This window comes from Balaenoptera ricei, chromosome 13 (genome assembly GCF_028023285.1).
Source record: "Balaenoptera ricei isolate mBalRic1 chromosome 13, mBalRic1.hap2, whole genome shotgun sequence".
Taxonomy (NCBI): Eukaryota; Metazoa; Chordata; class Mammalia; order Artiodactyla; family Balaenopteridae; genus Balaenoptera; species Balaenoptera ricei.
This window is the reverse complement of record NC_082651.1, coordinates 73,562,824-73,575,051: the sequence shown is the minus strand read 5'-3', so window position 1 is coordinate 73,575,051 and position 12,228 is coordinate 73,562,824. Positions and strand designations below refer to the sequence as shown.

At 39.9% G+C, this 12,228-nt stretch overlaps 1 protein-coding gene across 1 annotated transcript in view; it reads left to right on the top strand.

Moving 5' to 3' along the window:
- The window catches only part of CRIM1 (cysteine rich transmembrane BMP regulator 1), a 205,158-nt gene that overhangs the window by 49,153 nt on the left and 143,777 nt on the right, over nucleotides 1-12,228 (top strand). The gene's annotated exons all lie outside the window — the stretch shown is intronic.

Here is a 12,228-nt window from a genome sequence, read left to right as displayed (position 1 = left end):
TGCAGTGGCGATCGGAGGCTGAGACTGGCTGAAAATCATATAGGTGTGGATGGGTCATTGGGTGCTTCCCCTCTGGAATGAAGTCAGAAATCACATTAAAATAACAAGAAAATAACGTGGCCTATAACTTTTATACATTCATGCATAAAACCTAGAAAAGAAATTTAGGAATTGAAAATATCAAGTAATCAAGTAATTAGGAGTGGCATGCCCAGAGCTGAGTGCTGTGCCTCACCACCAGAATTAACAGAGGGTGTGGCATGGGCTTGAGTCTCAGCCCTGCCCCTGATCAGCATTGAACTCTTGCTGAGCCCCAGGTTCTGCTCAAGGAAAAAAGAAAACTGAACGAGACTTTAAGTATACCTTTTGTCTTTACAATGATGCTGCTCAAAGATGGAGAAGTTGGTAATATAGTTTGGAATACCCAGGATTTTCCAAGTCCAAAATCAAGATTATAAGGGCAGTAGAGCAAGGGCTGAAGTTTTTGAATTGTATTAAGTTTCTCAGACATATTAAATGGCAGTAAAGAATGGGAAATGTGCAGTAGCCTCTAAAATAGCATTACTCTTTGTGTTTACCAATGCTGCTGAATCTTTAAAAGAGAGTACAATAGAAAACAACAGAAATAAAATTTTGGAAACACAGAGAGTCTTAGATAACATTTATTCTAGTCCTTGCATTTGAAAATTGAAAAACTCAGCTCTACACGGTGGATGACTGACAAACCAAGTTCTAACCGTGTAAAGTCTTTTTTGAATCACATTATGCCATAGACAACACAGTTACCAAACTCGTTTTTATTGTCTTGCGGCTCTTTACTCCCCCCGTCTTCACCCCCGTTGTCCGCTAAAAAAATAGTATATTTTGCCAACTTCAGTGTATAAACTTGCAGGGGTAGAGATGAAGCGGTCAAATGTCTATTAAATTAATTTAATTATTCATACAGATTTTATCACGTCATATAAAATAATACAGCAATTTAGAGTATTACTTTTTGCTGTTCTTACATTTCACAAAACTGTTTTAGTCCTATTTCAAATGCCTCACCGTCACTGTCATTGTCTTTGCTGGAGCTGATTTCCGTGTCATTTAACACTGTTTCCTGAGCACACGCTCTTTACTGCCATCTAAGTTGTTGGAGATGCAGCAGATTTTGAATCCAAGTTATCACAAGAAGTTTTGTTCCAAAACACGGTATCTTTTCACATAAAACTAGGACAGTTACATTTTTAATTAGTGAGGTGTATATTTATGATCTTTACAGTGTGGAGATTGACTGCATTGATTTTTCAGGTGTTTCTGAAAAGGCTGTTTACAAGATCCAGCACTTCCAATTTTGACATCATTCCCTCAGGAATAATTACTGTGGCTGATTAAATTTCTCTATGCCCCCCCTCCCCTTGTTTTTTTTAACAGATTCTGTCTGATGGCCTCTTTATAATCCGAGAGTAGGACTGGTTGAGGTCATTTAAGGTTTATGTATCTTCCACAAATCGTACTTGTTTTTTTTTAAATAAAGCACTCTGTAATATTTGAGGCCTTGTAAGAAATCAATATTGGGGGATTTCCCTTTCCTGTGAGATAATTTTGAAGAAAAAGCTCTACTTCTATTCAAGTATATATTGCAAATGAAAGAGTTAGTGATGGTATATCACTGTATATAATTAAATCATTAATAAACGCAATGAAGACTTGGGATGCTATAGGAATTTAGGGCCAAAAAAATGTGACCTGGCATTATATGATAAGGTATTGTGGAGGAGGAGGAGTCTGAACAATTTGGAATTTGGATGGTGATGGATTCCAGGAAGAAGAATGATATGGACAAAAGAATAAAATGTACAAGTGAGAGTTGCATGACTTACATGAAAGACACTTGGGAAATGAATCTAAAAGAGCAAGTTTATTTTTTTTTTGCCATGGCAATAAAAGTGCCAAATCCTAACCACAAGACCACCAGGGAACTCCTGTAAAAGAGCAAGTTTTTATGTTGATAGGTGATAGGAACTAAAGATGGGGAGGCAGGACAGGACCAGATGATGAAATGTCTTCCACATGGCTCAGGGAGGTTAGGCCTGGTGATAAGAGCTATCGGAAATCACTGTAGGTTTATGAGCCGACAGCAGCAGAGCGTGGAGAAATCAGTGTTAGGCAGATTGGGGTTGTGGGGCGTGGAAGGAATTTGCAGGTGGAGCTTCTGTTGGAGAGCTTGGTGGAGCTTGTTGGAGAGCTGTTTCCATTATTTAGATGTGGTGTCACAAGAGACTGGTCTAGGGGATGGCAGGGGAAAAGCAAGGAAGAGATGGAAACACGCCATTTTGATGGAAGAACGTGCAGTATCTGCTAACAGACAAGGGAGGGATGAAAATACAAAGATGATTCTGGGGTTCCTAACGTGAAAGAGTAGAAGAATGATAGTACGAGTAACAGAAATGGGAAAACATCTCAAAAGGTGGAACTGAAAAATGAGGTGGCTGTTTTAGAGGGATTTAGGGTCAAGAGGCACTTTAAAAATATGGAAGATATTACAGCATGTTTGAATGACGACAAGAATGATCTAGTAAAAAGGGAGAAACTGATAATGTAAGAAAGGTGATGACTGCAGGAGCAAAGTCTTTGAGGAGGGAGAGGAGCAAAATTGTTCCTCTTTCTCAGAGATGTGTAAAACAAGGCCATCAGCTGACATTGAGGCGTAAGAAGGGGTGTGAAAAATTGGGGAGGGAGAGGAAATGGAAAATAGACATCTCAGAGAGAGGACGAGTGAATTAAGTAGGGAAATGTATTAGGGTCACCTGCTAGTGCTGATAGCTTACTTGAGGTTATAAATTTGAAGGGAGACCAGCCAGCACAGTTGTGCGCTTTTCCCCAGCTCTGGTGCATGCAGTGGAGGTGGAGAGGTGGCTTTAACCAGGGTTAGGATTTTTCCTGATGAGTCTGATACAAAGAGAAGGGCACTGAGATTGAGAGTTATGCAAGAGAGTGCTTATGGTGACTGGCCATGCCATTGCTGCTGGGAAGGATACAGCAGCAGTCAGTAGGGAAGGAACAGAGGCAGAAGTTCTGTAGATAAATGCAACACCTACATGTAGTTGGTACATCATGTGATTGCATGTGCTTTATGCAAACAAGATGTTATTTTTTTAAGGGGAAGAGGAAGAATGATCTGAAATTAGTGATGAGAACAAAGAGGACCTCTACCCCACCCCCAGGATTTATGGCATGTGGGCGGTGAATCCGTCCCCACTTGAGAGGACTTCAGGGAACAGAGAGCAGTCAGGGAGGAGGACCCAGGTTTCCATTAGAGCACAAAGGTGAAGGCAACCATCTAGAGGGGAGAATGACAGCAAAGGGGATTTTGGTGATGACAATCCACGAGTTCTAGAAGGCACAGTAGAAGGATTCGGATGGGAGGGTTGTGCAGAGCATGGGTGATTTTGCAGAGCCAAGGAAGATTGAGTCCAGAGATGATGGATGTACCTGGTAAGTTTAGACTTAGTTCTTGAGGTTTGTTATGAGAAGGTGAATAGTTAGTTCTAGTTAAAAGCCTTCCTTTGAGGACTGCTCTCTGGGGCATTTTGTAACATGAAGGTATGTATGCAGTTGAGGGTGGGGCAGAAGGACTAGTGTTCTTGCCAGAGCATAATGGGAAAATGTGGGTCCCCATTACTACGTTTTGTGAGCGAATTCTGAACATGAATTTTAAGCATAATTACAACAACATTTTTAGAATGTGTGGAAGTCATTGCAAAGCATTTCAATACCATATTTATAAATTTATGGAGAACAGTGGCAGTTTCAGGGTATTTAAAAAAAGTTCTTGTGTATTATACTTTTTTAAAAGGGAGGGTATTGGTCCTGGATTTTAATGAACACATCATCATAAAGTCAGTTTGTCACAAATTTAGAGGAAATAGGATACTGGATAAACAGGCGGCCATGCCTTTGTACGGAATAATTTGTCAGAATCATCTTTGTTTCTCTGAGGAAGAAGAGAAAGACTGATAAAGGGAATGAACTGCAAGTCATCCCACCTTGATCTTAACAAAGCTTTTAGTTTTATGCCATACTACCTATTTATCATCGGTTTGGTACATGCTGTACCGAGCTCCACAAAAGTTAAATTGATACACCATCAGTAGAGGGGACCACATTAACAAAAACAGTACCAGCCTCTGTGGCTGCCACAAGGGTTTTCTTGAGGGGCCTCTCTGGGCTTGGTAATGGTAGTTAAAGTTGATACGAAAGACTTCCATGATACAGTGAATAGGTTGGACTTTTAAGTTTGCATGTGACTACAGGTTGGGGTAAGTAGCTTTTGTTTTCTAAAAAAATTACTATAATTCAGAGTGGTGGTAATAAAGTCGAGAAGTAATCAGAAATATGAAATCATGCCAGATTCAGAGAAGGATGTAAAACACCCTAGAAAACATTCGTCTGTCGATCCATCCATCAGATATTCATTGAGTGCCAAACATGTACTAGTCACAGTTCCAGTTGCTGAGGATACAGCTTTCGTGGAGCTCACATTCAGAAGGGGAGGGGTGACAATAAACACAAAAGTGAGCAGGAAAGTATCACGGAGTATGATAAGAGCTATGAAGAGTAATCGTCAGGATGATATGATAGAGAATTACTGGGTTGACTGGGGAAGCTGTTTTAGATAAGGATGTCAGGGGAGTTTTCCATGAAGGAAGAGCATTTGACCTGAAATCTGACTGTAAGCAGGAGTCGAACTTGTGCTGATCTGAGGGGAGAGAAGTCCACGCAGAGGACACTGCAAGTGCGAAAGCTCTGAGTTGAGAGAGAGCTTGGTGTGTTGAAAGAATGTCGAGAAAAAGCAAGAAGGTCAGTGTGGCTGGAATGTCATGGGGGGTGAGGGGTGGGTAAGGGCCAGGTCACACAACGCCTTGTATTAGATAATGACGAGGTGTGTGGATTTTGTGATGAGTACATAGGAAAGCTGTTAAAGGATTGTGAACAAGAGTGTAATGTAATTTGGTATGTGTTCTAAAAAATGAGCATGGTAGAGAAGAGACTTGGGAGGAGGCTGGAAAGATGCAAGAATGGGAAATTGTCCACAGGTAGTGTTCAGGTAAGAGATAAGAGGGACTCAGACCTGAGAGCTGGAGATGGAGAGATGGGTGGGTTTGAGATGATTTGGAACTAGACTTGTTGATGACTTGTTGACTTGATGACTTGTTGTAGACTTGTAGACATGTGGGGGTGAGAGAAAGAGGAATCCAGGAGAACTCTTAGATTTGGGGTTTAAGCAAACTGTAGTGTTCTTTACTAGGAGCAAGAGCAGATTTAAGGAGGACTCAAGAGCTTTGTTTTGGATAAATTAAATTTGACACCGAAGTAGAGCTGTTTGTCATTTAAGTAATTTTTGATGTAATTAACTCATTAAGTAGCATTCATATATATAGCTTCATGATAAGTATACTGAGGGCTACAAAGACAGACATACATCCTTGAGGAAAAGTCAGCCCTTTCCACAAGGAGGTCTGACCTTGTTGGGAGATTCTAGAGAAAAATAAAATCAACCCAAATTCACACTGATCTATCACTAGGCAGAGTCTAGCCAAAGGGATATCTGTGTGGGAGCCATAAAATATGTTCTTAAATATACTTGCTTGACATCACACATCACGTGGATTACTGGAATAGTTTGGGTGCTGTGGAACTTATTCCTGTTTGGAGCTATATGCAGTGAACATTTTGCAAAAGGAAGAAGACACTTGGGACTTAAGAAAGTCCTCCTTTGTTTTAGCTGAAAGCACTTAGAGGTAATGTTTAAAGTTTTCTAATTTCAGGCTGTATTTAATTATTTTTTCTCTATAAGATATTTTAGAGAAAAGATAGTCAAAAATTGTCATGAGGTATTTTATATCATTGTCTTATGTTGAGTGGACAAATAAGAAATAAGAACTGCTATACATTCATAAGAGGGGTAAAGGAAGGCTTTGTGGAGGAATTGGGAACCGAGTCCAACTTGGAGAAATGCATTGAGTGGTTCAACAGAAGGGAAAGGAGAATTGAAGAGCAGCATTGGAGATAGACAAGAGAGGATGGACAGAGGGAGCCAGATGGAAGGGATAAAGGTGGCAAGTCAGTGGGCTTTAGTGGCTGATTGACTTTGGAGGGTGAGGAAGAGGAAGACTCCCAGATTTGGGGGTGAGGGGTGATTGTCAAGATAGATGCTTGAGGGGCTTCCCTGGTGGCGCAGTGGTTGGGAATCCACCTGCTAATGCAGGGGACACGGGTTCGAGCCCTGGTCCGGGAAGATCCCACATAAATAAATAACTAAAAAAAAAAAAAAAAAAAAAAATCAAGCTTTAAAAAAAAAAAAAAGATAGATGCTTGGCAGGGGCATGATAGTCAGGCTATGTATAGTGGTGTCATATACTAGGATGTGGAATACAAGGAAAGCAGCCTTATGGGAGGCAGGATGAGCTGGATATTGAGTCTGTTTTGTTATGTTTGAAGTATCTGTGGCGAATCATGGGAAAAATGGGAGTTATGGGTCTGGAACTCAGAGATCTGGGCTGGAGATAAGGATTCATGAGTCATCCTCCCAGGGAGAGTATGGTGCTGTCAGTGACCTTGGAGTTTATAAGTGATGGGAGGAGTATGAGCACTTTTAGGAAGATTAATGTGACAGTAACGTGCTTAATGGAGGAAAAAGCGCCTAAAGTAAGTGTTAACACACCAAAATCAAGACGAAATGACCTGTGCAGCGACAGTGGTGCAGGAAGAGTCGAGTGCTCTGTTAGTATAGTGGAAGGAAGCCTCAGAACTGTTAACGTCAGCAGACTGAAAGTTAGCCTAAAACACAGCTGTTGGCACCCAACATAGTGGGATGCATAAAACAATATATCATTTTAATTAACTGATCGGTTACTTCATTGATTTGTGCCCCCTTATTCAAGAAAGCCTTTACAAGTGTTTGAGTCTAGGAGGTCAGACCCACCTGAGATTAGAGCCATTCAGAGTAGGAGCGCTAAGATGATGAAATAATGGGATAGGAAGGTGAAGAGATAGCGTTGTAGTCGTAGACTCTTTGAGTCCAGAAGGATCCTTTCCTCAGCATTCTGTACAAGTGCCTTCTGAGGCTGCTCCTTTCATTTTAGAGCTGCTTTAATTCTTTATTCATTCATTCATTTGTTCACTCAAAAAGTATGTATCGAGCACATGCTATGAGTCACTGAACCTCAGATGCCACCAGTTTGACTTTGTTTTGCCTTTAACTGAAAGACCATTTTCTAAATTGCCTGAAAGGTCAGGTGCATAAATTGACTCACATTTTAGATCCACTGTGGAAATTGGCTTTTGATTTTTTTTTTTAAAGGAATTCCTTTATTTTTATTATTTATATGTTTATTTTTGGCTGTGTTGGGTCTTCGTTTCTGTGCAAGGGCTTTCTCTAGTTGTGGCAAGCGGGGGCCACTCCATCGTGGTGCGCGGGCCTCACTATCGCGGCCTCTCTTGTTGCGGAGCACAGGCTCCAGACGCGCAGGCTCAGTAATTGTGGCTCACGGGCCCGGTTGCTCCGCGGCATGTGGGATCTTCCCAGACCAGGGCTCGAACCCGTGTCCCCTGCATTGGCAGGTGGATTCTCAACCACTGCGCCACCTGGGAAGCCCTTGATTTTTTTTTTAAAGATATTTTATAAATGTCTTAAATGATATTTATAAGCATTTGTCCTATCTCGGAAACTTACATTGCATGATATGTATGCTTAAGCAGAAATTAAGGATTAGAAAGAATATGTTTATATGGGCTTTTATATCTGTATTTTTTCTGCTGCTTAAAAAGCAAAGGGAAGTTTGATTTTTACATTGTAAGATGTATCCTCTGAAGCTAAACTAATTATGACACAGACAAATGGCTTCTGTTTAGTAGACTTTTGTTTCAGTTTTTAAAAATCCAAATAGCAGTTGCTTCAGAGCCTTAAGTTTTATTAATTATTCTGTGCCCTAAATTTACTATTTCAGTCCTGCCTAAGGAAATGTTAACTATTATGTGAGCTTCTTACTCCATTTTTAGTTTTCTACATTGCACTTATTTTTTTCACACAAGTAAAGTGTAAGTGCTAAATGTTATTCTTGGTTGTTATCTTTCTCTTGGTCTGTAGCCTGCAGTACAACCTGTGCTGTGTGGCCTAATCAGATATTCTGGCTCTTAATGCCATCTGTAATGTTTGTCAGTAGACACACATTTAATTAGTATGTAGAAAGAATTACGATTCTCTCTGCTTTTATTCACAGAACTTTTTTACTTAAAAGTTTTTTGGTTTTTTCTGGGGGTGGGATGCTCACAAAAAAGTACCCCAAGAAAATATGATCAAAGAGAGCTGGGCATATCACTTAGTATCCAGTCCATCTTTGAGGTAGTGCAGCAGAATTCCCTCTTGACCCTCTCGCCACTGGAACAGTGCTGGATGGAGGCACTTTCATCTGTAGCAAGAAATCTGCTGCCATCCCATAATACAAGTACAGAGATGACGGGTACACCCAACTCTGTCCCATCCCGAATTCCCACATGGGGCTTGAGGTCCACGGTGAGCCCTGGGTATCACGCACAGGAAATCGCATAGGTTTCTTAAAGTTGAGAGAGCTTGACCGTCATACAGAGATTTTGATTTACCGGGACTGGACCAGGATGGGCGAGTCTGCATTTCCAGCCAACCCTCAGGAGGAGCTGTTATGGCTGGTTTTTCACCACACTTTGAGTAGCAAAGTCATAGAGGGTTTATGTGAATCTGCCTCCCTGGATTTGCTGTACTGCTGTGAGAGAACATCTTGTCTTTAAGTAATCATTGGACTTACTTTCTAATACATTTTTGTTTTTAAAAACGGAGCCTATGTATAAATTGCTTTACTTCAAATATTAATACATAGTAATGGTTTTATTATATGACTTTAAAAACTTTTTTCCAAGTAAATATTAAAAAGAAATTAAAACCCCACTGAGGCATTTCATACTGCATGTGTGAGATCACATGGTGAGGAACAAACAAATTCCCAAACTTTGGATGCTGGGGAAATTGTTTTGTTTTTAGTAGAGATGATTCTCTATATAACTTTACCTTTTTGACCTTTGCTAAACTTTAGAAATATGTCTAAGACCTTATATCTATGAATTTTTTTTAGTTATATTTATCTGCATGGTATTAAATATCACTATCCCCAAATCTTTCATAATATAGTATTGACTATAGTAAAAATGATCCAGTGTAAACATTCATTCACAGGCTTAGACACACTGAGAGTCAAATTAAATGTTCTCTCAAAATATAACTGCTGTGTACTGTAAGATTATGATACAGCAGCATTAAATTTATACAGTCCTTACAAATTATCAGTACTGTAATTATTCCATTGGAGGGCGGATAGAAACGGAGATAGGTGTTGTACATTTTACAAGGTTTATGAAGTTCAGGGAACTTTGGGAAGCACTTGGCCCTTCAAAACTGCTGTTACATAATCCTTGATAATAAAATATATGTACTGAACTACCAAAAAAAAAAAGAGAATCTCTCAAACTCTGATCCTTACTTATTTTGAAGCCAGGCATTCTGTGTTGCAGGGACTGTGCCTTCTCTGCTTCCAGACATTCATATGCACCGATTCACAATTCTTAAGTTAGTCATTTACTTCATTAAAATTACTCATCACAGATTCTATTTTTCTTAGGCTAGGTACATCTGAAATCAATGTTATGCTTGTGAATATATTGCTTTAGATTATCTAATTTAAAAATATATTTTTGAGGAATTAAGTTAACATTGCTTACCAAGTTTAGAAACACTAACCCTTCCCTTAACCAAATAAAAAACACATTTAACCTTACCTTCACCTCCTTACCATCAAGGTTCCCCTGATTTTGATTTTTGCTTTAGCTGGCCAAGTGCCATTAAGGTACTTGTTTAATTAAGGCAGTAAGGCTTTTATGCAACTTTAAATCTGTATTGCTGTTACCCTCTATAAAAAGTCATAAGTTGATAATGTGATTATCTTTCCTTGTTTGGTTCATATATGTAAAATGATTTTGCAATCTAAATACACGTGTTTCACTTTAAATTCCAGCAGCATCCCGGGGAAAGTGTAGACAAAGTTATTTATTTTCATAAGTATTTTATTTACGTTGACAACCAAGTCAGTACTTTAGAGTTTTATGTTTTGGGTACAAATTGTTATTTTGATGTCTTGATAACTGGTACAGAGGAAAAAAAAAAAAACCAAAACATCTACCAAGAGGCGGAAACCAGTTTCAAGTATCTGGGAAATCAAAACAGGAAACTCGGGGAACTTGCATAAGCCCAGTTGGAGAGGAGCAGTTGACTGAATAACTATATAATTATACCTGCATTTTAACTGCTGGAAGTCATGCAGTGACCTTCTGGTAGTTGTGATTTCTTGTGCCTAGCAGGAAAAAAAGTCATGATTAAATTTGTTATATCCTTGTGCTAAGATAGGAGTGTGTGTGTGTGTGTGTGTGTGTGTGTGTGTGTGTGTGTTTTAGAGGGGCATTTCATTCAATCATTTTGGGGTTACAATAAATGGTGTAAAATTTTTTTTCAATCTGACCCTTAGAGGATGCTTGCTGTACAGTTACAGGTAAATTGGCAGTACTACTTTGTTCTGTTTATTGATGTCCTTCCCCTTTGTTTGCTTTAGCTCTTTATCTGTACTTTCAGCCCATCTCTTCTGTCCCAAGCTGTGTGTAGCTCAACCATCTGTCTGTCCTCTTCCTATACCTTCTCCCAGGTTAGTGACAGGAGTACCAGAAATTGTAGGTGAACAGTTTTTGCTACAAGTGTATGCTTGTTTCAAGATTAAATACCATATGCTTAGTAATACTGTTTTAAAAAACACACTCACTGTTAAAAGGCCAAAAAACAACCTGACACCTTTAGCCAGAGAAATGGTATTCTTTGGGGACCATGCTGAAAACTGTATTTCCACCTACCAGGGATGCTTAAGAAACATTCATCTAAAGCTGGCCTTTAGCAGGTTAACGTTTTAGCTTCTGGGTAGCGCTGAGTAGTCCCTTGCGAATTTGTGGTTTCTGACTTGGCTGTAGGTGACCTCTCAGTTATTCCCAGGGCTTGGCGTGTGCTCTATCACACAGAGCTGCTGAGTTGCTGCTTTGCCCAGCTGTGTCTGTCTAAATGCTGGCCCCCACAGAGGCTTTTCCTGACATGAGCAAAGGGTCTGGAATCCCAGCCCAGGAGGCTTTCTGAGCTGCTGCAAAGGGAGCCCGAGTGGGGACCACTTCCCAGAGCACGGCCTCTCTGAGAGGAGTTACAGCTGCCCCTTCTGTGTCCTCCGGCCTCAGGCCAGCTGTCTCCATCAGAGTCGCAGAGGGTGTGGACCATCAGGAGTTGTCATTCCCAAACTCAAGCCATTAAAACCTCATTAATTAGTGTAATCAGTATTCCCATACCATAACTTGGGGTTTTGGATAACTCAGGCAAGCTTGGTGGATTGTATTTGTTCTGCTTATGCAAAAAAAAAAAAAAAAAAAAAGTCTGTTCAGAGGGAAGTTCAAGAAAGAGTTTGGGAGCATGATCGCTTTAGCAGGAATTTGCATTGCATCAAAAAGTGGTCATTTCAGATGTTCTGATAATTTTATCAATATAGGTAAGGATTCTTTGGTAGGTAGTGTGTTTTTTCCATTTCCCAGCCTTGCCAGTATTTACCTAGTACCTTGATTAAGAGATCCTCCAGGAAAAAGCAACAACAATAAAAAAAACATTTTGAATAAAGAGGGTTTTAATTTTTAAAAAAACATGAAAATCTTTATTAATGGAAGGAGACAGCCATGAATGCATATAATCACGCATAAAGATATACCTCTAGGCAAAGCTACAATTTCCTCCACTTCTTCCTGTAGGCTAACAGAGCTAATTTAGGAGAAAATGGTGAAGACTGCCAAATTTGTCTTTTCTCCCCTAAGCCCACCCCATTCTGTTCTTTCAGATTTTTCCCACCTCAAAAGCCCAGCATCCTTTCTCTCTTTACCACCAGCACCAGTAATCTAGGAAAATGTTTAAATACTTACCTCTTATTGATCGATTACACTCTAGAATGTTGCTTCATCCAGCATTCGCATTATAATCCTTGCTAATTGTGAAATTCCTATCGAAGGAATTCAGCCCAGAAGGAGGAGAACTCTTTAGCATGTAGCAAGAATCCCTAAAGTTAATCCTGCCCCTTCCTGACT